This window comes from Furipterus horrens, unplaced genomic scaffold (genome assembly GCF_987537825.1).
Source record: "Furipterus horrens unplaced genomic scaffold, mFurHor1.1.pri manual_scaffold_3, whole genome shotgun sequence".
NCBI lineage: Eukaryota > Metazoa > Chordata > Mammalia > Chiroptera > Furipteridae > Furipterus > Furipterus horrens.
Genome location: NW_028327173.1, coordinates 57222412 through 57247309, shown reverse-complemented (window position 1 = coordinate 57247309; position 24898 = coordinate 57222412). Strand labels below are relative to the sequence as shown.

At 40.8% G+C, this 24898-nt stretch overlaps 1 protein-coding gene across 1 annotated transcript in view; it reads right to left on the bottom strand.

Moving 5' to 3' along the window:
• The window catches only part of AK5 (adenylate kinase 5), a 197097-nt gene that overhangs the window by 50885 nt on the left and 121314 nt on the right, over positions 1 to 24898 (bottom strand). The gene's annotated exons all lie outside the window — the stretch shown is intronic.

The following is a 24898-nucleotide window of genomic DNA, read 5'->3' as shown; positions in this document are numbered from 1 at the left end:
CTGTGGTCAGAAAAGCTGATTTCAAGAAGCCAAAACCTCCAGTATCTGAAACTCAGATATGTGTAGTCACAGCTGTTTTAAAAAAACTCTGTAACTTAAAGCTGGACTTGGCAAACTCTCTGTAAAGTGCCGGAGAGTAAATGTTTTCAGCATTAGGAGCCATATGGTCTCTGTGCAACTATTAACCACAGGCTAGAGTTTGCCAATCCCTGAAAGCAAAAGTACAAAATAAGGCAAGTTGGGATGACCAGTTTTTACTGATGTCTGCCTTTTAATTTTCATATTATTTTTTAATCAAACAGCTGCTCCATTTTTTTTATAGAAAAAGTCACCATGATTGTAATAAATATAGAAAAAAATTTATAAAAAGGCATTTGGTGAGAATTTTCAATCCCAACTATGTCTCCATCCTTCCCATTTCCCTATTTCCTCATCCCTTATGGGTAACCACTTACAGACGGTTTTTCTTTTTCTTTTTGTATCTTTTCTAGATACACAAAAACAGATTTTCAGAAATCTGTCGACACACTTGAATATAAATATATAATCTAGTTACCTCCATTTTGTATACAGAAAGAAGCATACTTACATTGTACATGCATATGTGTTTATAATCACATACTAATTTACACTGTTCTTCCCCTTGCTTTTATACTTATCAATATTTCCTGGAGAACTTTCCATATGAGCACAAAATTTTCTCAATTGTACAGTATTCTATTGTATGAAAGGTCCCATAATTGTTGCTATCATTTTTGTTTTTCCTATTTCGTTTTTATTTTTAATATATTTTATTGATTATGCTATTACAGTTGTCCCAGTTTTTTGCTCCCTTCCCCCCTCCACCCAGTACCCCTCTTGCTTCAGCAATATCCCCCTTAGTTCATGTCCATGGGTCGTGCATATAAGTTCTTTGGCTTTTCCATTTCCTATGCTATCCTTGACGTCCCCCTGTCTATTTTGTTCCTACCAATTTGTACTTCTTAATCCTTGTACCTTTCCCCCCATTCTTCCCCTTCCCCCTCCCAGCAGATAACTCTCCAAATGATCTCCATATCTATGACTGTATTCTTGTTCTGGTTGTTTGCTTAGCTTGCTTTTTTAGATTCAGTTGTTGATAGTTGTGAATTTGCTGCCCTTTTAATATTCATAGTGTTATCTTATTTTTGTTAAATAAATTCCTTTAACATTTCATGTAATGATGGCTTGGTGCTGGTGAACTCCTTTACCTTTACCTTGTCTGGGAAACACTTCATCTGCCCTCCCTTTCTAAATGATAGCTTTGCTGGATAGAGTAATCTTGGTTGTAGGTCCTTGCTTTTCATCACTTTGATTGTTTCTTGCCTGCAAAGTTTCTTTTGAGAAATCAGCTGATAGTCTTATGGGAACGCCTTTGTAGATAAGTCTCTGCTTTTCTCTTGCTGCTTTTAAGATTTTCTCTTTATCTTTAACCTTTGGCATGTTAATTATGATGTATGTTGGGTGTGGTCTTCTTTGTGTCTATCTTGTTTGGGACTCTGTGTGCTTTGTGGTGTTGTATGTTTATTTCCTTCACCAAATTAGGGAGGTTTTCTTTCATTATTTTTTCACATAAGTTTTCAATTTCTTGCTCTTCTTCTTCTCCTTCTGGCACCCCTATTATTTGGATATTGGTGCATTTAAAGTTGTCCCAGAGTTTCCTAAGCCTATCCTCATTTTTTGAATTCTTTTCTCTTTGTGGATGCTTTTTCTTTCCTTGTATTCCAAATCGTTGATTTGAATCTCAGCTTCATCCCCTCCTGTTGGTTCCCTGTAGATTTTTCTTTCTTTCACTTAGTATGACCTTTGTTTTTTCCCTCATGTCGTTGCTGTACTCATTGAGTTCTTTGAGCATCCTAATCACCAGTGTTTTAAATGCAGCATTTGATAGGTTGGTTATCTGTTTCATTTAGTTCTTTTTCTGGGGTTTTGTTCTGTTCTTTCATTTGGACCATATTTCTTTGTCTCTTCAGTTTGGCAGCCTCCCTGTGTTTGTTTCTATGTAGTAGGTAGAGCTGCTTTGACTCCCTTAGAAAAGGCACCTCTAAATTGTGTGGGGCAGAGCTTTAGGTAATTACCAGGATGGGCAATGCACTTTGCTGCTTTGTGGCTTTGTGTGTGGGGAGGGGTTGGAGAGGTGACAGTGCTGCTGCCTGGCTTCTGGAGGTTTGCCTGGCACTCGCTCCATTTCCAGTCATTTTACCCACTTCCCATATGTGACTGGCATCCTTCCAGCTGAATCACAGAGTGGGCGGGTTTGCGTATGTTTTAAGTCCATTTGTGCCCTTTAAATGGACTCTCTTGAAAATCTGGCAGTTTCTTCTGTTGCCCTAACCCCCACTGGTTTTTACAGCCAGAAGTTATGGGGATCTATCTTCCTGGAGCTGGAACCCTGGGCTGTGCAGTCTGGCCTGGGGCTGGGAATGCGGACTCCCAAGGTATACCTCCTGATTCTTATCCACTACCCGTGAGTGTGTGACCACCCGTTCCACCACCGCTGCTGCTGCCTCTCCACATGATACTGCATCTCTGTGCCTCTCCGCTATCATTTTAATTAGTCCTTTATCGAGGGACCACTGAATTGTTTCCAATCTTGGACTACTTTTGAAAAAGTAGTATAATGAATACATTTATATAAAATCATTTCATACACATATGGCTGGAGGACAAATTTCCAGAGAACGGGCTGTGCAACCAAAGAGTAAGTGTATTTATCAATATAATTTTGATAGATTTTGCTAAATTGCTCTTGCTGCAGAGGTTGTGCTGTTTTGCAGAGAAAGCCTCTGGCCTCTAATTCACTTTGATGCAGGACTCAGTTAAATGACATTGCCTGGTTGCATTAATGCTGCCTTCAGAGAAAATGCCCTGAAAGCACTTTGTCCAAAAACAGAGACTTGCCATCCCTTTTCAGAACATATGCCTTCAGGCAGCTTTACTGTTTGTCTTCTTAGATTTGCCTGTGTATCTAGAGCTACTCCAGGTGAGACAAGAGTACTTAACGGAGTGGCCATTCAAGAACACACCTACATTAATTAATTCCCTTTTATGAGTAGAAAAGACTTCAATTATTCCTCAGGGAGCCTCCCCTCTACACTTCCCTTGTTGAAATCCTGGCACTTTGGATCTGGGAGCATAGGAATGATATAAAATCCAACCCTACTATTCATCTCTCCCATTTCACAGATGAGGAAAAGACAGTTACAGAGGTCAAGTGAGGGGCCCATGATCATGTCATTATGTCCTTAGTGAGGCCATGGTTTGGATAAGAACCACATCTCCTACCACGTAGCAAGGCTCCTAGAAAGTCAGGCCCATCAGCATAGCTACCACAATGGATCTGTTTGTGTTCCGCTGCTCACCTGGCTGGTGCAACCATCTCCCAGCTACTGCTGCAGGCCCACAGGAGTCTGGCCCCTTCCTCAAGCTGGGATGACTCTGGTGTAACTTGTGCCTCGGTGTTCCCCTCAGGATCAGGCTCGCCCCATCAGCTGACCAGCAGGGCCCGCATCTTTGCTCAGCTACTACCCCTACCCTATCCTGCGTCTATCCCCATCTCCTAGGAACACTCCCTAATAACACACTTGCAAAAAATCCCCACCTCAGGCTCTGCTTCTGGGGGCCTATTTGAAGCAATTAATATGTTTGCCTAAAGTGCAGCTACATAGAAAGAGGCTCAACAGCTTTTCTGGAAAAGGATTGTTCCATCAGACTTGACCTATTGCTTGTCAAACAGCTATTGAACATGTCCAAGTAATGTTTTTAATAGCATTGTTGCATTATAAGACTTACACCCCCTTTACAGACTAAATTCCGTCAGGTTTTTCTTTTACCTGGCTATCAAGTTTTGGGAGTTTGAGCAGGGTTAATCTCAATTCATAAAACAAAGCCTCATGTTTAAAAGGGCCTCTCAGACCTCTTTGGCTGCTTGAGTCTGACCTGTTTTTATCCACAGCTCTTCCCAAATGCTTTAAATAAGCCCCAGTTTTATTTCTATGAATGCACTGATAGTGAACAGGTTTCTGGAGGATAGATGCAACTTTCATCAGCTCTATGCCAGGAATGTGACACACATTGACTGGCATGAAAACCCAGGTGAATGGGATATTGGGTTGGAGGGTGTCATTTTCTAGTGATGCTCAAAATAAACCTCCTGATTCCAATGTGAATATTTTGTAAATAAAATTATTCTGGCATCTTAAACACACACACACACACACACACACACACACACGAAACAGCTAATGAAAGGCAGTTTTCCAGTTTTGTTGAAAAGATGCTATACAGCTCCTGGAGGCTCTTTCTTTTCAAACACTAGGTGTAGTCTACATAAAAGGCATTAATTTCAGAATGTCAATTATATAAGGAGAAAATTGTTACATAAGGCTTATTTGAGAAATATCTGATAAAGTGTTTACATCCAGTTACATTGTAGCTGCATCCTCAGTGAGTGCATTTTGAGAAAACACAACCCACTGATGACCAAGTGCCGCCCTGCATGCCTATGGGAGCTTTTTAGTGTTACTGCTTTTTATCGTTTGCTGCTCCATCCAGTCAGCTCTTTGTTGCCCGTAAGTCTGAATAGTGGGGGTTAGGCTTTGTGAGTACAACAAGACATAGATGACTTTCCACAGTATTAATCTAGGTTTTGGGAGGCACGAAGAAGAATACCATACCTGAACAAACTGACAAAGAGAAATAGTACAAATATAGACACAGATATTTAAGTAAGTGCCACCCATGACTAACAAGCAGAGAGCTGCGACAGCCTGCAGTGATGCAATTAATACTGGTTAAGGTGGAAATAGCTACAGCAAAAGCACTAGTGTGTGCACACGCGCACACACACACACACACATTCAGATGGCCACATCTTTTTGTTCTCTATGTAATAACATGTTGGTAATTGATGGGGAAAGATTTAGAATCCTGTTGAAGTAGCACATTTATAACCTCAACATGGGATTCACGGCTTTATGGGAAACTAGATCTGGGCTACAGATTTGTTTTGGTCTCTATCCCTCATTCTCCAGTCAAGCCAGAGCCATAAGGAGAGCAAACGCAATTGCATTTGGCTTTATTTCCCCATGTGGATGTAGAGGCAAGAGACTTTTGCAAGGCTGGATTCTGGTGTTATTTGTAGGAAGAGTAGTTAGAGCAGTTAGTTGGTGTGTGCATATGTTTTCCTTTAAGGTCAAAGCTCCTATTATCGCCACGAAGTGCAGGAGGACAAAGTGTGGTGAGCAGCTACATGGCACAAGTGTAATGAACACTCATGGTACCATATTGAAATAGGGTACATGGCAGAACAGCTGCAAGGAACTGTCAAGACAACAGTAAGACCTACCCCACCTCCCAACAGACAAGATTTATGGCTTAAAACCAGCAGAGACCAGTTCAATCCAACATGGTGACTAATTTCACCTAATGGTAACTCCTAGCCTCATTATATGCTTACTGCAATACATTAGCATGCTAAATGACATACCCCCACCTGTCATGATCAGAAAGGGGAAGCCCATATAGAGTCACAAAATGGCAGAAAGAGCTCCTCTGAGAAATCTCCACATCTTATCTGGGAAGATCCTCAATATTACTCCGCCTCATTGAATACCCTAGCCTCCAATTTAATGAACCTTAATAAAGGAAGCAAATTCTACTAAAGGGCAGCAGCTTTGTCTGTGGAGTAGCCCATTCTCTGTCTCACTGCTTCACTAATAAACTCACTTTCACTTGAAACTCTATGCTGGCTGACTTTTGAATTCTTTTCTGCAGGAAGCCAAGAACTCACAGTGGGTTGTGAACACTTAGAGTCCCTGACCCCCAGGACACCTGCATCAATATGAATAGAAACAAAGAGATTCATTTGCTAAAAGAGGGGCTGAAGCTGGATCATGGTGATTTGAAAGTGAAATTATCAAGTTTTACTGGTAAGCCATGAATGAAGCTTTGAAATCTCTTGGATCTTCAGCAGAAGACTTTTGGAAAATGAAAACATAATTACATTTTATCAGCAGGAAGAAGGGAGACTGGTCCTTGAGAAATGTACTGAGTGATTACAGTTCTTTGCTAAAGCATGTTTTCATTTAAGGCAATGGGCAATTTTTAAAAAAGTATAGGAAGTGGTATGTAATTTAGTTACACTCAAGAATTTATTTTATAGCCAGTCCCATTTCTTTCACTAAAGTATATACAATTAAAGGTCTGCTTGCTGTGGAAGTACTTGTATAATTGAGTAAATAGGGAGGAGAAAATATAGGACATGCATGCTAGGCTAACCTTTTCCCACTCTTATTAAATTGCAGGTTCTCTACATAAACTGCTTTAAATAGTGTTTTGCAGATCTAGTTCTCTAGGAGGAGTGATACTTTTCTTCTTTTATGTATAAATTGAATAGATACATAAAAAGGTATGGAAATTGAAATGTTGGTATCTCTAATTAGAAATGTTAAAGAAAAAAGGTTTTCCTGATGTTTTTCTGTAAATTCCTGTTTTCACCTCCCTGTTAAAGGAGCACGTGAGAAACACTTGGGTCTCATCTTCATTTGCCGAGTGCAGCACCAGTGTTAAGCAGGCTTGGCCAGGCTGGTGGCGTAAAGGAAGGGATAAAGTTCCCATTCTGATTTCGTCTCATTTAAGGTTAATGTTGGCCATAAAGTCACATCTGACTTGAATCTTACCAAGGAGAGTTATTTGGCTTTTACCCCTTTGTTTTCTGATTCCTTGTAAAGCAGAGACAAAGTGGCAAAGCTTAGCTTCAACCACTGGGAACTACAGAGCATGTTGGCCTGTTTCTAGCAGTTTTATCAGGTGCTGTGAGAATATAGACTCCTTATGAAATATTCTCAGCAAAAATGAAAAATCAGGTTAATTAATAGAGTAAAATACACTATAAGTGTGTTCATGGTTTTTCAGGAGAAAAATATCACCCAAAGGAGACATTGTCTGTATTTCTTTAAAAAGGAAGTAAGACTGGGGGAAGGTAAGTCTGGATGAAGTGGGCAGGTGAGGGGCTTGCAGGTCTCTTTGCTAACTTCTTGATTCCTCTTCCTTCTGAGTTCTTTGCTCATCATGGGTGTCCTTCAGTGCTTTCTCTGCAGTCTGAAGACCTTTTTTTTTTTTTGGCCATCAATAAGAAATTTGTTTGTTTGAAAAAATATAAATGCTGGCATTGTCTAGAAAAATTTAATGGGTTTATTTATAATTATTATAAGGTTGAACTGCTGAAACTTGTTTACTAAAACATTTTGACTTGCACTAGTGCTTTAAGTCTCTGCATGTATATTAAAAAATTCACACACAAATGAAAATGAAAAAACTTACCAATACTAATTTCTGTTCCATATTTTCCACTTGCAATTATATACTTAGTTACCTTTTGACCACATGGGAAAATATCTAATGTTCAGAACTACCAATAATTTTTTAAAAAAGGATGAAATGTTTTCTATTGTAGTAGATTCTTAAACATGTTCTCCACATATGTGGAGTACTAGCTGGATGGTTTTGGCATAATTGTTACATGTTTGGCATGGATAGCACACAGGTCAGTGTCTTCAAAAAGGCCAACCAGATAGGGCTCACTTGCACCCTGCAAAGTACTCTGGAAGTGCAGATCTGATTTGAAGTCCAGAGCATTCTCTTGCACCAGATGCTGGAAGGGAAGTTTACAAGATCAGAAGTTCAGTAGACTACTGATAACATTTAATTGCATGCAGTGCTGCAGTACTAGGCCTGTAAGGATGAGGTTTCTTCACCCCTCCAGTAGAGGGTACACTCTTGTGAGAGGCTTCTGTAGCCAGTTGCTTCTTTGGTGCTTAACCAGGTGACTTGCCTGCAGTCTGCTTTGAAGACCTCCTTACTTACCCCCCTTCTACTTCAGCTGGAGCTTAGTGAGCTAGAGAGCAACAATTCTGAAGCACTTCTTAATGATCACTGTAACAGGTGCAAAAGACAGCTTTCCAAGGACACCCCTAGATTTACAGTCTAGCTCCTATCTTTGCCTAATTCTTTTGCTCTCATTATTCTCCAACTTGAATCTCTGCATTCAATTCCCTGAGGTTCTTGAAGGCAATGGTGAGTGAGGAGTGGGACAGGGTTAGTTAGTGGCCACGGATCATACAACAAAGGGGAAGCTAATGGTGACACCCCGATTAGAACTGTGAATCCAAAAGGCAGGTCAAAAGAAGTGTTCTTTTCACTAGAAACAATCTGTAGACGTGAGATGATGGGGCTTTTAGATTAGAGTCTGAAGTCTCAGGAAGGGCTCAGGATGAGATGGATTGATGAGCAGTTACTATCCACAGTAGCAAACTACAACTTTTATAAAGTTAATGCTGTTTAGCCCAAGCTATTTAAGATGAACTCCATGAGATAAAGGAATTAATTCACTTTTTCAGAACTTGACCTGTTTTATCTGGCCTCTGGATCTCTGCCTATCATGTCTGTCTAGCCTGGGACACCTCTCTTTTGCCCTGTTTACATTCTGCCTCTCCTTCAGGCCACCCTACAAGTCCTGGCAACGTGCGGTGTTCCCACAGTGTGGGGACGTCCTACACCTGGCAGTCTGACAGTTTTCAGGAAGGATGCTTTGTTGCTACTATTCTTACTTTTTCATTATAGACTATGATTACTTTATCTTCATTATTTTCAATTTAGTGTTTTGTGGGTCATTTACTTAATGCTACCTACCCTGTGTAGTGATACTTCTTTGTGTTGACAGTCTTTGGGGATAGATTTTAAGATCTGCTAGTTTGATGGTTCACAGATGAACCTCCTCCAGACAACTCCAGTTACAGAATTTACATCTCTAAAAGCCCAATGCGTGGGTGCAATAAATGTCAGTACTGTCTGGTGTTAGAATTTTCCCAAGACAATGCAGAAGACAACCAACAGGTTGGTTTCTAGAGTGATCTACCTGCATGCCTCCTGGGATATGTTGTACTCCAAGGCCAGCCTTTCTATCTCCTCTGTTTGAAAATCTTAGTACAGAGTTACACAGGAGATAAAAGAGAAACATTCTGCTGTCTTTTGAAAAACTTTGGCAGAGAGTATTTGGGGAATTGTTAAAAGGCAGGAGGATGACATCATATTGGAAGACCATATATTCAGCCCACTACCAAAAAAACAAGCAGATACAGGAGCCAAGGAAACCTGCCTGTTTTTTTCTTATTTCTCAAAGTCTCTCTTCCAGAAGGCTGAACAGAGAAAACAAACAACTGCCAAAAGCAGAAATAAAAGCAACTCAGAAAAGACAAGCCTGTAAGAGGAGTTAACCCTTGAAAACTAGAACTTTGAAAATGCAGGGCTGGACTGCTCCTGCTGAGAGCAGGCAGCGCTTTCCCTGTGGTGGGAAGCTGGAGGGGCCTCCTGTGGGGCACAGCTGCCCGCTGCCCACATGGTTGTGCGATTGTGCGGTTGTGTGGCTGTGTGGCTGTGTGATTGTGTGGTTGTGCACCGCACCAAGAGTCTTGGCTAGGGGGCTTAGTGGGGACTGAATCCACTCACCAGCCTATGGTCCCTAACGGTGTGTGTGCTTACAGGGTTCCCCCCCGACTACTTTGCACTAAAACTCTGCATAGGCTAGTGGTGGCCTGCCTCCAAGTGAAGTTTGAACATTTTTTTCCCCTTAAATATTCGGAATAGAAAACACAGAGAGTATGGAGTGTGGGGAGTGAAGAGAACTTCATGGCTCTTGCAAATGCCACTTCATGGTACCAGTCAGACACCACCCCAGCTGCTCTGAGAAAACACGCACTGTGCTTATAAGCCCAGAGTTTACCAACATGGCCTTCAGCTGGTCCAGTAGACCTGTTTTGACCCAATCCCAGCACTTTAGCCCCCTCCTCTCTGCCGCTTTCCTGGATTCATAATACAGTGTAGGAACAACCATTTCTTTTCTACTTACACAATGATACTCTTTTGAGGATCGAGTGAGGTCTGAAGAGAAAGGGCAGGCTCTAAATGCAGGGTGTGCTTATGAAGCTGCTCTAGTGTCGGGGAGGGGCAGGACAGGGCATCCTAGCCTTTGTTATGAGCCATCTCCTTCTCCTGAAGATGTAAGACATGAGACCTTAAAGGACAATGGTGATGTTCTAAAGGTTGGAATCAATCTTTTATCAGTGCCTCTTCATGTCTTTTCTGCATAGGTACTAAAATTAAAGAATTAAAAGCCCTGAAGAACAATAAATATGGATAAGATTATGCCATGGACTTGACACATTAATGTTTTATAGAAAAAAATATAGGTAAGAGATCACCATATGAAATTGGTTAAGGATACAAACTTCCATTTATAAGATGAATAAGTCTTGGGGCTGTACAGCATGGTGACTCAGTTAACTACATAGTGTACAGTATATTTGAAAGTTGCTAATACAGTAGGTCTTAAAGCTCTCATCGCAAGAAAAACAATTTGTAACTCTGTGATAGTGGATGTTAACTAGACTTATCATGGTGATCATTCCACAATATGTACAAATACCAACTCGTTGTATACCTGAAACTAATATAATTTTATGTTAATTATATCTCAATTAAAAAAAAGAAAGCATATGAAAACTAGGTGGTCCATAAATAATTATTTTATGCTGAAAGCACCACTTACCATTGAACATTAGCATCACAAAAGCACACATACATCATCAGCCTTGGCCTTCCCAAAGCATTGAGCCAGCCCTAATTCTACTCACTATCTAGCCCTGCACACACAGATCCACAGGTGGATAGAGGGATGCTCGTGGCTGTGAATGCGGTCAAGAAACCCTGTGAAGGAGGATAAAAAGCCTTCACTTGACAGGAAAAAAAAACGAGGCTCAGGGAGGTGACAGAATTGTCTAATGCCATACCTCTGGCATGTGAGAGAGGTGGTACCTGAAATCGGGGTCAGACTACAAAAACTCTGTGCTTTTCCCTATCCATGTGTGAACAAATGAGGAAGCTTGATTTTATTTTCTATGCAGGAGTATGTCAGCACATATTCCAGGACAGTTACTGTTTGTTACTTGTCCTAACAAGTCCACCTTGAAGTTAATCTGGTCCCATAGACCCACTCTACATTCTTTAGACCCCAGTGTTTTTTATTTGTGCATTGTTTTACATGGTGGAGAATATTTCCATCTCTAACATCTGCAATGTAGTGTGGGATGTTGGAAAAGGCACTGGGTCCCTGTGCCTTTGGGTTTGGGTCCAAAATGGTGTGTGTTCTTGGTAATTTCCATGAGGCCTTCATGTGACAATCAGGGCCTGCTCTGCCACGTGCAGGCCTGGGGTGCAAACAGATGTGGTCAGTACTCATGAGCTTCATGTCTTCTTGGGGAGACTGATATTAAGTAAATGTATATTAAATATGCATGTATACAAAATAAAGGGTTTTAGGAAAATTAAAATAGGAGCTCTGATGTGCACAGGGGTTTCAGAGTAGGCTGTAAGTTGGCCAAGTGGGGAATGGAGGGAAGAGTGGGTAAAGAAAGACAAGTCTGTCCCAGGAAGAGCCCTCAGCTGATGCAAAAGCCCGAAGGAGGAGAAACCCTCACCCTGGAGAAGCTGAGGACAGGTCAGTTAGGCTGGGCACAGAGACCAGGGGGCGCAATACTGAGACATCCTGCAGGGCCTTGGAGCCCCGGTGAGGACTCAGGTTTTATCCCAGGAGCAAAGGGAAGAAAGGCATTGAGGGCTGTAAGTGGCAAAGTGACATGATCAGTTCTGTGTTTTTATAAATATCTTTCTAGACTCTGTGGAACATGGGTTGGAAGGGTTTTTTTTGTCTAAAGTGGGGAGAACAGTGGCCACCCCAGAGGCTGGTGGCTAAAAGGAAATGAGATGATAGAAAGTATTCTGTAAACAGCAAGTTGCTGTACAAATAGGTATTATTACTAACCTTTGTTTATTAGTATATCAAAAGAGGAGTCATTCCCCATGTCTCCAGAACAGTCACAGCTCTTATTTAAGGTTATAAGTTTGGGGTAGAATGCAGTGCTAGAACCCACTTATTATTCTCACCTATTCTTCCAATAAGGGTTGTGCTCTATCATCTTAAAAAACCAAAATCTATCCAGTGGGCTTTGGTGGGACTGGGTGGAAGGGAATGTTACCATGGAACATTCTGAGGTGAAATCTGAGGCTCATGTGCTCCTGACCATGGAGAAAACAAGCCCAGCATTTAGCTCCTCATGGAGTGGGTGGGCAGGGCATGCTGGCTGAGGTGCAAAGCAGAGAAATGCAAAGTCTTAGACAAGCCTTGGGGAAAATAACTCACCAAACATGACTTTCTTTTATTTTTAAAGAATGTTAAGCTCAAGAGCAACTATAGTATATTTGCGTCTCCTTTTTTTTTTTCACTTAATTGAGCAGTTGCCATGGCAACTCAAGAACAGAATACTCATTGCCTTCAATGAACTGCAGATACACATTTTTCATCTACTGTTAAGTTGCAGTGAGCATTTTAAAAAAGAAATCTTGATCTGTTTTTTTTCTTTTTCTTTTTCTTTTTCCAGGCCTGATATCAGTATTCTCCACAGGACTGTGAAGTGGCACTGCTTTGTATTCCATGAATAAGAAAAATATGTCTTGAGGACAGAGGGTCTGAAAATCCCATCAGGATTCAGGCCTGTCAGCCAGTCAACAACACTGAAATAGTACAGTGTGCAGAGGAGGAGGGCAAAGTCAAGAGGACGCTCCTTATTCCTGGGAGCACACCACAATGTCAGACCACCCTTCTTGGTAAAGAGCTCCCAAAGTTCATGCTCAGAATATAATCCCGGAATTAGGATGAAGGTCCTGCTCATCCACTGTCCCCTCCCCTCCCCTCATTGATCCCTCTGCTTCTGCCCTGGCCCCGGGCCCCACCATCTGTTCTTGCCTGAATTACTAAAATATTCTCCTAATTAGCCTCTCTGAAACCAGTCTCTTCACTTAGTCCGTTCTCCACATGGGTGGCAACAGTATATTTCTAAAATGCAGGTCTGCTGCTGTCTCCCTGCTCCAAGGCTGAGAAATTTCCACTGGTGCCCCCATAAAGCCCTTCCTGACATGGGCCGGCCATGCTTCCAGGAGCATCTGTGTCCTTGTGGGCTCCCACAAGTCCCGCTGACTGTCCCTCTGTGTGCACTGCATTACCAACTGTATATCCAGTCTATTATCTTTCCCTAGAATGACCTGTCTATCTACCTATAACTCTTCTTATCAAAAGATCCATTTTAAGACTAAGCTTAAAATTTACTCTCCCGACTTCCAGCCAAGATAGAGGCTTAGACGGACGCGCTAGGTCTCCCTCTACAACTAGAGAGGAATACAACTACTTCAAAACAAAGGATAACTAGAAATTCCAGAAAATAAAACTACACGGAAGCCCAACATATGAAGTTATAAACCAGCGGCGCCCTTTGGGCAGGTAGGATGAGCGAAAGGGGGCGGTGCTGTTTGCGGTCGCACCTGGGACAGCGGCGGGGAGAACAACCCCGGCTGCAGTCGAACCCCCGGCAGCTCGCGACCCCAACACTGGGGAAAGCAGCCACCACATCGCCTTGAACAGTGAGGCCCAGGGGGGCGGGAGGACGGATCCTGGTCTCCTAGCTGAATAACTGTGTGAATCCATCTTGGACCCCCGCCCCCAAAGAAAGCGCCACAGGGCTGTGAAATAGGTCGCGGACAGGCACCGGTCGCTGGCTTGTGACGACAAAGCACCACGGCACAAGAAAGGCTGCCGAACGGCGCCGGTCGCTGGGTCATTACGAGTACACAGGCACTGCCCCCTACAGCCGGCCCAAGAAAACAAAACGCATCTGTCAAAATGAGGCAGACAACTATAGAAATCCCGGTGGCACAGCTCACCAGGCAACAGATGGAGAACCTGACAGATGAACAGATAAGAAACCTGTCAGATGCTCAGTTCTGGGCCATTGTTATCAGGTGGCTTACAGAATTCACAAAAGATCTGGAAAAAGATGAGAAAGAAGCGAAAAACACTCATAACGAAAGGAACAAAACCACATATGAGACAGATGGTGAGGAAATAAAATCCAGAGTTCATTTCAACAAACCGGAATATGGAGAAGGAACAAGCAGTCAACCAATGCAGCGAGAGGAAATGGGAAGCAACGATGAGAGGATCAGAAACCTCTGGGACAGCTATAAAAGGCCCAACATAAGAATCATTGGTTTGCCAGAGAGCGAGGAAGATGAACTAGAACTTGAAAAATTGAGTGAAAATATAATAAAGGAGAACTTCCCAGACTTGGGGAAGGAAATAGACTTACAGGTCCAGGAAGCACAGAGAGTTCCAAAAAAACTGGACCCAGGGAGAACCACTCCAAGACACATTATAATCAAAATGTCAAAAATTAAAGATAAAGAGAGAATCTTAAAAGCAGCAAGAGAGAAGAAAAGAATTATGTACAAAGGGGTCCCAATTAGACTATCAGCTGACTTCTCAAGGGAGACCCTGCAGGCAAGAAGGGACTGGCAAGAAATATTCAAAGTAATGAAAATCCAAAACCTACAACCACGAATACTCTATCCAGCGAAATTGTCATTCAGAATAGAAGGACAGAGAAAGTGTTTCCAGGACAAAATAAAACTGAAAGAGTTCATTAGATCCAAACCACTGTTATATGAGATGTTAAAGGGACTGGTTTAGAAAAAGGAGGATCAAGACAATGAAATCTAAAATGAAAACTGCATCACAAGAAACAACAGAAGCTAGGGAATTGAAACAAAGGCAAACTAAACAGGCAACGAGAGTGGAAAAAGAACTATAGGTACGGGGAACATATTGGGGGGAGGTCAACAGGGAGGGGGAATGGGGAGAGGGAGGGAGATGATATAGGAATTAAGGATCATGGTAGGAGGGAATGGAATAGACAGAGAGAGGTTGAGAAGAACTGTATACACAACTAATGGACATGATCTAAAAGGGGGGGACAACTGGAGGGAGGGGGGCCACCAGGTGGAGGGGAGCAGAAGGAAGGGAAATTGGCACAAATGTAATATTATAATCAATAAAACACATTAAAAAAAAATTTACTCTCCCTCCTTCCATTGGAATTAATCTCCCTTTCCAATGTGCTCACAGAGCATGTTCTCTCTCTGTGACAATGCATCCCACATCACACTCTGTACTATATTAGAGTTAGTTGTGTATTTTATTCATCTTTTCATATTCCGCAGTGCTTTGAATGTAGAAGACGGAGTAAGCGGCTCCCTCCACATTAACCCATAGCACTTCTATAATTTCTCAGCATAGTGGAATTGAACTCTCTGCCCCTAAAATGTAGCACTGGCCACAGGTGATTGGATCAGGAGTGCACCTGAACCATGCTGGGATAATTAATGTCCTTCCCTAGGGATTTACACTGAGAGATTGGACTCTCTGTTAGTGCGGCCAGGGGGTAGACACTTCCAGCACCATGTAAATGGGACTAGTAAAGGAAATATGCCTGCAAAGAGAGAAACAGAAGGTACTGCATGGAGGGGTGTAGACACACAATGGAGGGAAATTCTTAATGGCCTTTTAGCACCTAGTTCTGCACTGTTTCTAGTGCTAAGATGCATTCTTCCTTGGATTTGTGAGACATCCCTCAAAATTTATAATGAATATACCTTTTGGTGGGAGTTACCTTAAACTGGTTTTGTGACTTGGAATGAAAGGAATCTTAACTAAGACACTCACCTAGCAAGGGTATGTTTTTGTAACATGCTGGTCTTTTCTAGAAAACTGAGATCTGTAAGGCAAAGATCGAGTGAATCTTCAGTAAGTTTTATAACTCAAAAATCTGCCATCATGCCTGACATTTAGTAGATGTTCACTATGTAGTTCTTGAATCAATATATTGACATTTTCCTGACTCAAAAAGATGATATACAAAAACCACAGAGTACTAAATCAATGTGATCCTCACTTATTATCAGACTAATTCTGCTGAACTCTGTCCCTTGCTCCTTCCAGAGAAGAATGGGGAGGGTTTGGGAGAGACTTCTCAATTGTTCAGACGTCAGGGAGGGAGGAAGTATGTGCTAGTTATTGGTACCCCTCAAACATTAGGAGGGAAGAGGAAGGTCCTCCCTCCAATATACTTTTATAACCTATTTGAAATGTTTCATTAATTCACACCCAACTAATCCATGTTTATGATAATCCCATTTGGATCAGGATTCTTTGCATGCCATTAAAAAAAAAGAATTTATAGCTAACTTGCAAATAAGGCAGCAGGGACACAATTAAACTAGTTAAGAGAAGAAATTTTAAGATAACTTTAAGCATTGCAAAGTTTCTACTTTGCACAGAATTGATACAAATTACTTTTCTCCATTAGAGTTCCAGTTATCAATAATCTTTTTAGCCTATCTCCAGAATATTTTCAACAGAGCCAGTTTTGTTAGTTTAAGGCAGGAAGAATAATGCCACAAATGGAACATAAGAAGATTAATGGAGATGTTCTGGGAATGAGCTGTATGTATTTAAGAAAGTCTGTGTGTTTTGGAAATTACATGAACTCTTGGATGTTTTCAATAATATTGTTTCTAGAGAAAGGAAGAAGGTGTAGAAGCACCGACACACAGCCTGACCGAAAGAAGCCTGGTAAATGTCTGTGAAATAAAGGGCCGATTATGGACCTAATTTGTTTCCAAGGAAGAGCACAGGAGGGGTTCCGCTGCATGTTCTAGGGGCTTAACCTGGCCTGGCCACATGGATGGCTGACATTTTGGAGGACTAGCTTATTGATCGATGGACTGCAGATACTTTAGCAATTAAGGCACACTCTGCATCCTGAGTCTTGTTGGACTAACTTGATCTCAGTTTGATAGCTCTCATTTCAAATAATTTAGAAAAACAGCCTTATCTAAAAACCTTCCTCTTTAGAATACTTTTGTCCCATCTCAATAATTCTTGCTTTATTATTGAAGTACCTCTGATTAGAATGAAGTAGAGGCCCTGGCTGGTGTGGCTCAATGGATTGAGCACTGGCCTGCAAACCAAAGGATCACTGGTTCGATTCCCAGTCAGGGCACATGCCTGGGTTTCAGGCCAGGTCCCCATTTGGAGGAATGCAAAAGACAACCACACATTGATGTTTCTCTCCCTCTCTTTCTCCCTCCTTTCTCCTCTCTCTAAAAAACATATAAATAAAATCTTTAAAAAAAGAAAGAAGTAGAAATATTGAATATTACCCTTTATACCCTCTGGCTCAGTAATCCCAGTATTAAAAAGCTCTCCTAGGGTATAATAAAAAATATGGGCAAAGTTTATGTGCGATGATATGCTAGAGAAGCGTTACAATTGGCACTTGAAAAACATAAGGGTTAGCGTGCACACCCCCTGCACAGTTGAAAATCCATGTATAACTTGATGCTCCCAAAACTTAACTACAAATAGCCTACTATTGACAAGAGCCTTACCAATAACATAGTAAATTAACACATATGTTACCTGTACTATATACTGCATTCTTACAATAAAGGAAGTTAGACAAAGAAAAATGTTATTTAAAAAATCATAAGAAAAAGATACTATATTTACTGTATTTATTGGAAAAAAAATCCATGTATATGTGGATACATGCAGTTCAAACATGTGCTGTTCAAGGGCCAACCGTATTTATAACACTGAAAAGATAAAAAGTAAAATAAGTGCCCTGAAGTGGGGAAATGAAGAAAATAAATACAGCATACCTATAGAATTATATTTTACACTGTCACGAAAATGTGCGTACTTCCAGTCAAGATGGAGGTGTAGGTACACAAGCCTTGCCTCAATGGACAACTATAGCAAAAAGTACAACTAGGCCACAAAACTAAGAGCAACCAAAATTGTCAGAAAATTGAACTGTATAGAAGTCTGACAACCAAGGATTCAAAGAAGCCACATTCTTCCAGATGGTAGGAGGGGCAGCGATGTGGAGAGGCGTGGAGACATGGAGATGGAAACGGGTGGTCCCTCATCCACGTGTCATGGATAAAAAATGGGAGGGATATCTCAGGAGCAAGGGAACCCAGCCCCAGTCCAGACCACCCAGCCCAGGGTTCCAGTGCCAGGAAGATGAGTCCCCATAACTTCTAGCTATAAAATCCAGTGCAAGATGGGGTGGAGGAGGAACGGAGGATTCTCAAGAGACTCCTCTTAAAGGGCTTGCAATGGATTTGGGACTCACGCAGACCCACCTCCTCTAGGATTCAGCATTAGGGCAACAGCTGGGAGGGCACCAGTGGCATACAGAGAGAAGTTGAATGTGAGTGTCAGGAGACAGATTTCTCCCTGACAAAACTCCAGAGGCCAGGCAGCAGCATTGTCCCCTCTGAGAGCTCTTTCTCACACAGAGCAACAAAGTGTTGACACGAATTGCCCTGCCCTAGCAATTATCTAAGGCGCTGCCCATATACCTTAACAGGTACACTTTTCTACAATATGCCACACTACTAAGACAGGGAGCCAAAGCAGCCCTACCTAATACACAGAAACAAACACAGGGAGGCTGTCAAAATGAGAAGACAAAGAAATATGGCCCAAATGAAAGAGCAGAACAAAACTGCAGAAAAAGAACTAAATGAAATGGAGATAAGCAACCTATCAGATGTAGAGTTTGAAAAACTGGCTATCACGATGCTCCAGAAACTCACTGGGTACTTCAACAGCATAAAAAGATCCAGGCAGAAATGAAGGTTGCATTAAGTGAAATAAAGAAAAAATCTACAGGGAATTAACAGTGGAGGGAATGAAGCTGAGAATCAAATCAACAATTTGGAACACAAGGAAGGAAAAAGCATTCAATTAGAACAGTATGAAGAAAAAAGAATTCAGAAAAATGGGGATAGGCTCAGGGACCTCTGGGACATCTTTAAACATACCAACATTTAAATCATGTGGGTGCCAGAAAGAGAAGAGGATAGCAAGAAATTGAAAAGTTATTTGAAAAAAAATAATGAAAGAATACTTTCCTAATTTGGTGAAGGAAATAGACATACAAGTCCAGGGAGCACAGAGAATCCCAAACAAGATGAACCCAAAGAGGACCACACCAAGACACATCATAATTAACATGTCAAAGTTTAAAGATAAAGAGAGAATCTTAAAAGCAGCAAGAGAAAAGCAAAGCAGATAGTTACCTACAAAGGAGTTCCCATAAGACTATCAGTTATTTCTCAAAAGAGACTTTGCAGGCAAGACGGGACTGGCAAGAAGTATTCGAAGTGATGAAAAGCAAGGACCTACAATCAAGATTCCTCTACCCAGCAAAGCTACCATTTAGAATTAAAGTGCTTCCCAGACATGATAAAACTAAAGGAGTTCATCATCACCAAGCCATTATTATATGAAATGCTAAAGGGAATTATATAAGAAAAAGAAGAAGATAAAAACAATGAACGTTAAAATAGCAGTAAATTCACAACCATCAATAATTGAATCCAAATAACAGACTAAGCAAACAAGCAGAACAGGAACAGGATCATAGATATATGGAGATCATTTGGAGAGTTATCAGATGGGAGGGGAAAGGGACAAAGTGAGGGGAAAGGTGCAGGGATTAAGAAGTACAAACTGATAGGTACAAAATAGACAGGGGGATGTTAAGAACAGTACAGGTAATGGAGTAAGTAGCCAGAGAACTCACAGGCGTGACCCATGGTCATGAACTAAGGGGGTGGGATTGCTGGAGGGAATGGGGAGGGGGGCAAAAAAGAAAAATTGGGACAACTGTAATAGCATAATCAATAAAATATATTTTAAAATGTGTTCATAAAAATTATTCAAAGTATATTACTAAATGAAAAATTTGATTATAACTATTAAATATCTGTTAATCAAGGAAATACTCTGAAATGTTATGTTAATCCTCTTCTTTATACTTATTATAATTTTCCTAATTCCAATAGCTTTTACAAATAAGAAAAAGGTCATTAAATTTAAGAAAATAACAAGGCAATGAAGCATATTATGTATCAGAAGAGAAGCAATCACAGATTTTCTTACAATCTTAGATATCTCTTTGCATGCTTTGCTCATTTTATTAACCTGTGAAGAGATTAACTCCTATGACTGGAAATGCTAGGAAGGAAAATACAAGCTGGTTTCTTTTGGGTGGGTGGGTAACAAGGAGAGGTTTTCTGGGGGTCATTATAGATTTTGGAGCAGCAGCTTGGCTTATTGGAAAGAGGAATTTGGAGTGCAGAATATTAGTTGTGTTACTTTGGGGATAATGATACTTTCCTCCCAGAGTTGTGGTGAGGATGAAACCAGATCATGAGTGCTCTTGGCACAGGACAGGCCCTTAATAAAAGCTGTTGACTCTGGATTTTCTTGCAGCTAAACCCTGCAAGTTTTAGGTTGTGTTCTCTGCTGGTTTCTCCCAGAAAAGATCAATTAAAAAGCAAAGTTGTTTGAAAAGGAATGTTATTATATTTATTGTTTAGAACTAAGTTAGTTGTTCACGAGTCATCAAGCTTCTAAATTAAAGGCAAGACAAGGAAACAAAAAGCCCCACACCTACCACCATGGGACTTGCCTCAAAAGTCCATCCTGCCTGCTCCTCTCTGTCCCCATTCCTGCTCCTGTACTCGTGGGAAGTTCTAGAAAAATCATCAAATAGGTAAATGGGCTCTGACTGTCTTTGAGTCATGTTCACCCCAACACCCTGTCTTCCTTGGGATACTGGAACTGAATGTGCTTTCCAGGTTTTTCAAAGTCTCCTGCCTCACTGAAGTGGAACCTTAGTGTGATGGTTAAAACTTAGTCACAGCGATGTCAGACTGCCTGGATTTGAATCCTTGACATGTTAATCATTTTCTCTTGGCTCAGTTCTTCATCTGTAACATGGGAATAATAACAAACCTCATAAAGTTGTGGCAATGCTTAATGCACGTAAAGTGTTTTGAATAGTGCCTGAAACATAGAAAGCATCAACAAGTTTAGTTATTGTTATTACTCTTCCTTCAGGTTCTTGCTCTAAAATTATCTCATAAATACAAGCCCAGAAAGCAACTTCCTCAGTTAAGAGGATGTAGAGGTTAGAAGCACAGGTTCTGACATTGGACAGTGGATAAAATGGAGTTGTATCACTCTAGCTGTGTGACCCTGGGGAAGTTGCTTAGGATCGCTAAGTCTTAACTGAAACTTGGGGCTATGGATAGGGTTGTTAAGAAATTTGAATAATGCTGAGCACTCTGCCTGATTTCCGGTAGGTACTTAATACATTTTAGCTATTATTATTGTTTTAAGGGTATTGTGCATATTTCTTTTAGTCCTCACAAAACCCCCATTTTGCAAGTGAGGAAACTTTGACAAAGAAAAGTTCAAGGCCACACAATCAGTCACTGACAGAACCAGAACTTGAATCCAGGCAGTCTGACTCCCCAACCCACTTTTTAACCACTGTAATCCCCGGTACACCAGCACCTCCACTTGATGATAACAAATTCATTCTTACTTCTGAGTCAATGGCCAGCAATGAATATGTGTCTGCTCCTCCTAACAGTGTTTCCCTTAGAAAAAACACTATAATTTTTTTTTTTTGATATTTGATAGTACAATGATTTTTACCGGTCTGAATTTAAGTCTGACAAGGATTGTTCAATTAACAATATTCTAAGATGATGAAAACTTTATTCAGTTGCAGTTAGTTCCATTTGGTGCAATGACATAAGTTAATGATAAAAAATTAAAAGAGGACTTCTAGTGACACAATATTACCCTCCCCCTTAGATTCCCCAGAGATGAGATGTCAGGAACTAAAGCAGGTTAGTAAGGGAGATAGTTCAATATTTCTTGGATAATAGTGGTGGGAGTTGATGTTACACATCCAAGTGCACACACACACACACACACACACACACACACACCTTGGCCCTTCTTAAACAAATAGACTCAGAGATGGAAAAGACCTTAGGAGGCATATGATTTTCCCACCCACAGAAATCACTGGTTTTTAAACCATCCCTGAGGAATGATTACCTATAATTTGAATAACTTCAATGAGGTAGTCAACTAGATAGCATCATTTAGGAAACTCCTTATATATTGATCTGAATTCCATCTCTTTATTTGCCATCTCTAGAGCCCAATATTCTCTTACACAGTAATGCAGAAGTCTAATTCCCTCTTCTAAAATACAGTCCCTTATGGAGAAGAATTGCTTCACCAAACAGTTGATTGCTCACTATGAGTCAGGTGCTGTGTAAGAACAGAGCTGTGAATAAGACCACAAACCCTATCAACCATGACATGGATGGGCCAGCAAGAGCCTGGTCAGGAAAACGTACATCTTCACTTCGGTATTTCTCGATCCTTGAACTGCTTCTTGTATGATAGTTTTTGGATCCCTTAGCAACCTAAGTACCCCACTTTGAAAATATGTAAGTTAAAAAATTGTTTTTATCATTGCAACATAAATTTGTTCTCCATTTACAGTTTACAGAATGTCAGACTTCTTCCTATACTTCCCTTTGAGATTCTTCTTCATTCAGTTTATGGAGAAAATATTTCTGAAATGCCATCCTTGACTTTGTCAAGCATTTTGCAAGGAATTGAGGAATTACAGTGAAGTGCACACTGGCTGTGTCTGTAGGTATAAGCTACTGGGCATGAAAGACGTAGACACAAATAGTCATAATCCCTGTGACAAGGTGCTATAACGGAAATAGAAACAAATGCTAGTAAAAGTAAGGAAAATCTTTGAAAGCTTTCAGTGTGGTACTGGAATCCCAAGTAAATTCTTTAGTTCACTATTTTATTATTTTCTTCAGCTCTGTGCTATTATTTAATGTATATCAAAGAGGAGTCTTTTAAACATTCTAAGTGGTTAAAGCCGTTATTCTATATTTTCTATCTACATTGAAAAGAGGATATGAGAAACTTATAGTAAATAATCATCATGCTAAGACTTTAGGTTTATGTAACCATATGTATAGCACTTTATATTTGATGTAAGCTTTGATAGAAATCAGCTCTTCAATCTTCACATTATTTTCTTCACTTTATAGATTTGGAAACTGATGGGAGAAAAGTAAGTGATGTGACAAAGTGGCAGAACCAGAACTCAAACCCATCCAGGACGCTAAGCCTGGGTTTTTTTTTCTTGCTCTAGCCACAACCACCATCCTGAATAAAAATATGCATTCAACATGAAAACGGAAATAAGGATATATACTGTGACTGACACCCCATAGAAAGACGAAGATAACTCATCAGTAGCTGGACGATGGTAACTCTGCTCCTTGGCAACCGACTCCAAGGAGCAAAGGGCAACCTCAATTACATCCCTCTTCTGCCAACTCACAGTTAAGTTTGTGTAAGCCTGTGTTTGCTCTTAGATGGGTTTCCAGGTCTTCGTGCACTCTCCCCACCCTTACCTCTGTAAATACACAATAATCCCAAGCACATCAGGTGACAGGTCCCACCTGAGTTCTGTTTCCTCCCCTTATAAGGCAGTGGCACGGCCGTGTCAGCGCAAACATTGTCATTTTACCTTCAGAATGACAGGGCAGTCAAGGTTGTTCTAGTTAATAAGATGTCATAGAAGCTTATGAAAATAATTACAAATATAACAGCGTTTTTGAAAAGAAAAATGCAAACAGTCTATTGATCATATGTTTTCACCCTGGAGTATATCCTGTTGCTTTGAAATAAAGAATTCTTTCTATCAGTTCTTATTTCCTTCTGCAAAGATCTCTCTTCTCATCCTGTGATGGGGTACGGTAGATATGCACAGTGATGAGGCCCTTACTTTTATGTCTTCAGAGGGTGAAAATATATCGAACTCTTGGCTCAAAATGGTCACCTAATGTTGATACCTTTTTATTAAATTAAATTATTGGGGTGCACTGGTTAATTTTCAAGTGTGCAATTCTATAATATATCATCTGTATTTGTGTGCTCACCACCTAAAGTCTAGTCTCCTTCCATCACCATATATTTGGCTTCTTTATTACTTGGTCCTCCCCCCACTCTCCGTCCCCTCTGGTAACCACCATACCGTTGTCTGTGCCTATGAGTCTGTTTGTTGCTTTCCGTTTCATAGCCCTCAGATGAATGGACTCATATGGCTGCTTTCCTTTTCCATTTGTAATGTCGCTGCTTAATATTGAACACCTACACTGAAAACATGAAGGACATGTGAAACTATATTCTTTTTAATTTATGAGGTTTAAAAATAGGGCTTGTCTTTCATTTCACAAATCAGTTAGTTCCAGACCGCCCATGGCCACCGGAGATAGTCAGGGCTGGCTTCCTGCACCTGCACCAGGCATTTCTGTTTTAGTTTATGGGAAGAGCTAGATTTCTTTCTTCCTGACCTCAGTCCCTCTCCAATAGTTTTCATTTTCCCAAAAGGCCACCAATAGTTTTCACCACCAACTAACTACAAGTGCTAAGAGGTAACCTGGCTCCTCCAGCCTTCCCACTTCAGCCAGTCCTTGCAGAACAAAAACCAACTTACCCATCAGAATTGGACTCAGTATGTCACCTACAATTTGATGAGCCACAGAATTGTAATCAGTGCTGTGTTACACAAATATACTGCTTTGGGAATGACACCATTTTAAATCAGCTTTACGAATACAAGCTGACACATGTTTTGGCTAAATGTGATATTTCTTGATTTAGAAGCTGAATATCACCATGGAAGTCCAGTTAAAATATACATTTACTAAATGAAAGGAAAACAATGAAAAGGATCACTTGGTCAAAATACATTTTCAGGCACTAACATCAAATCGGCTCAGATTGCTTGTCTGTTCTGCTGTTTTCTTAGTTCATTCTCAGCTGGATTCCGCAATTCAATCCTCCACTTGCTTCAAATCTCAGACTTTTATGGACAGCTCTGCCTCTGGAAGTCATCTGAGAGGAATTCATAACTTCCCACCACTAAACATAGAAACCCATCCTATCCATGTT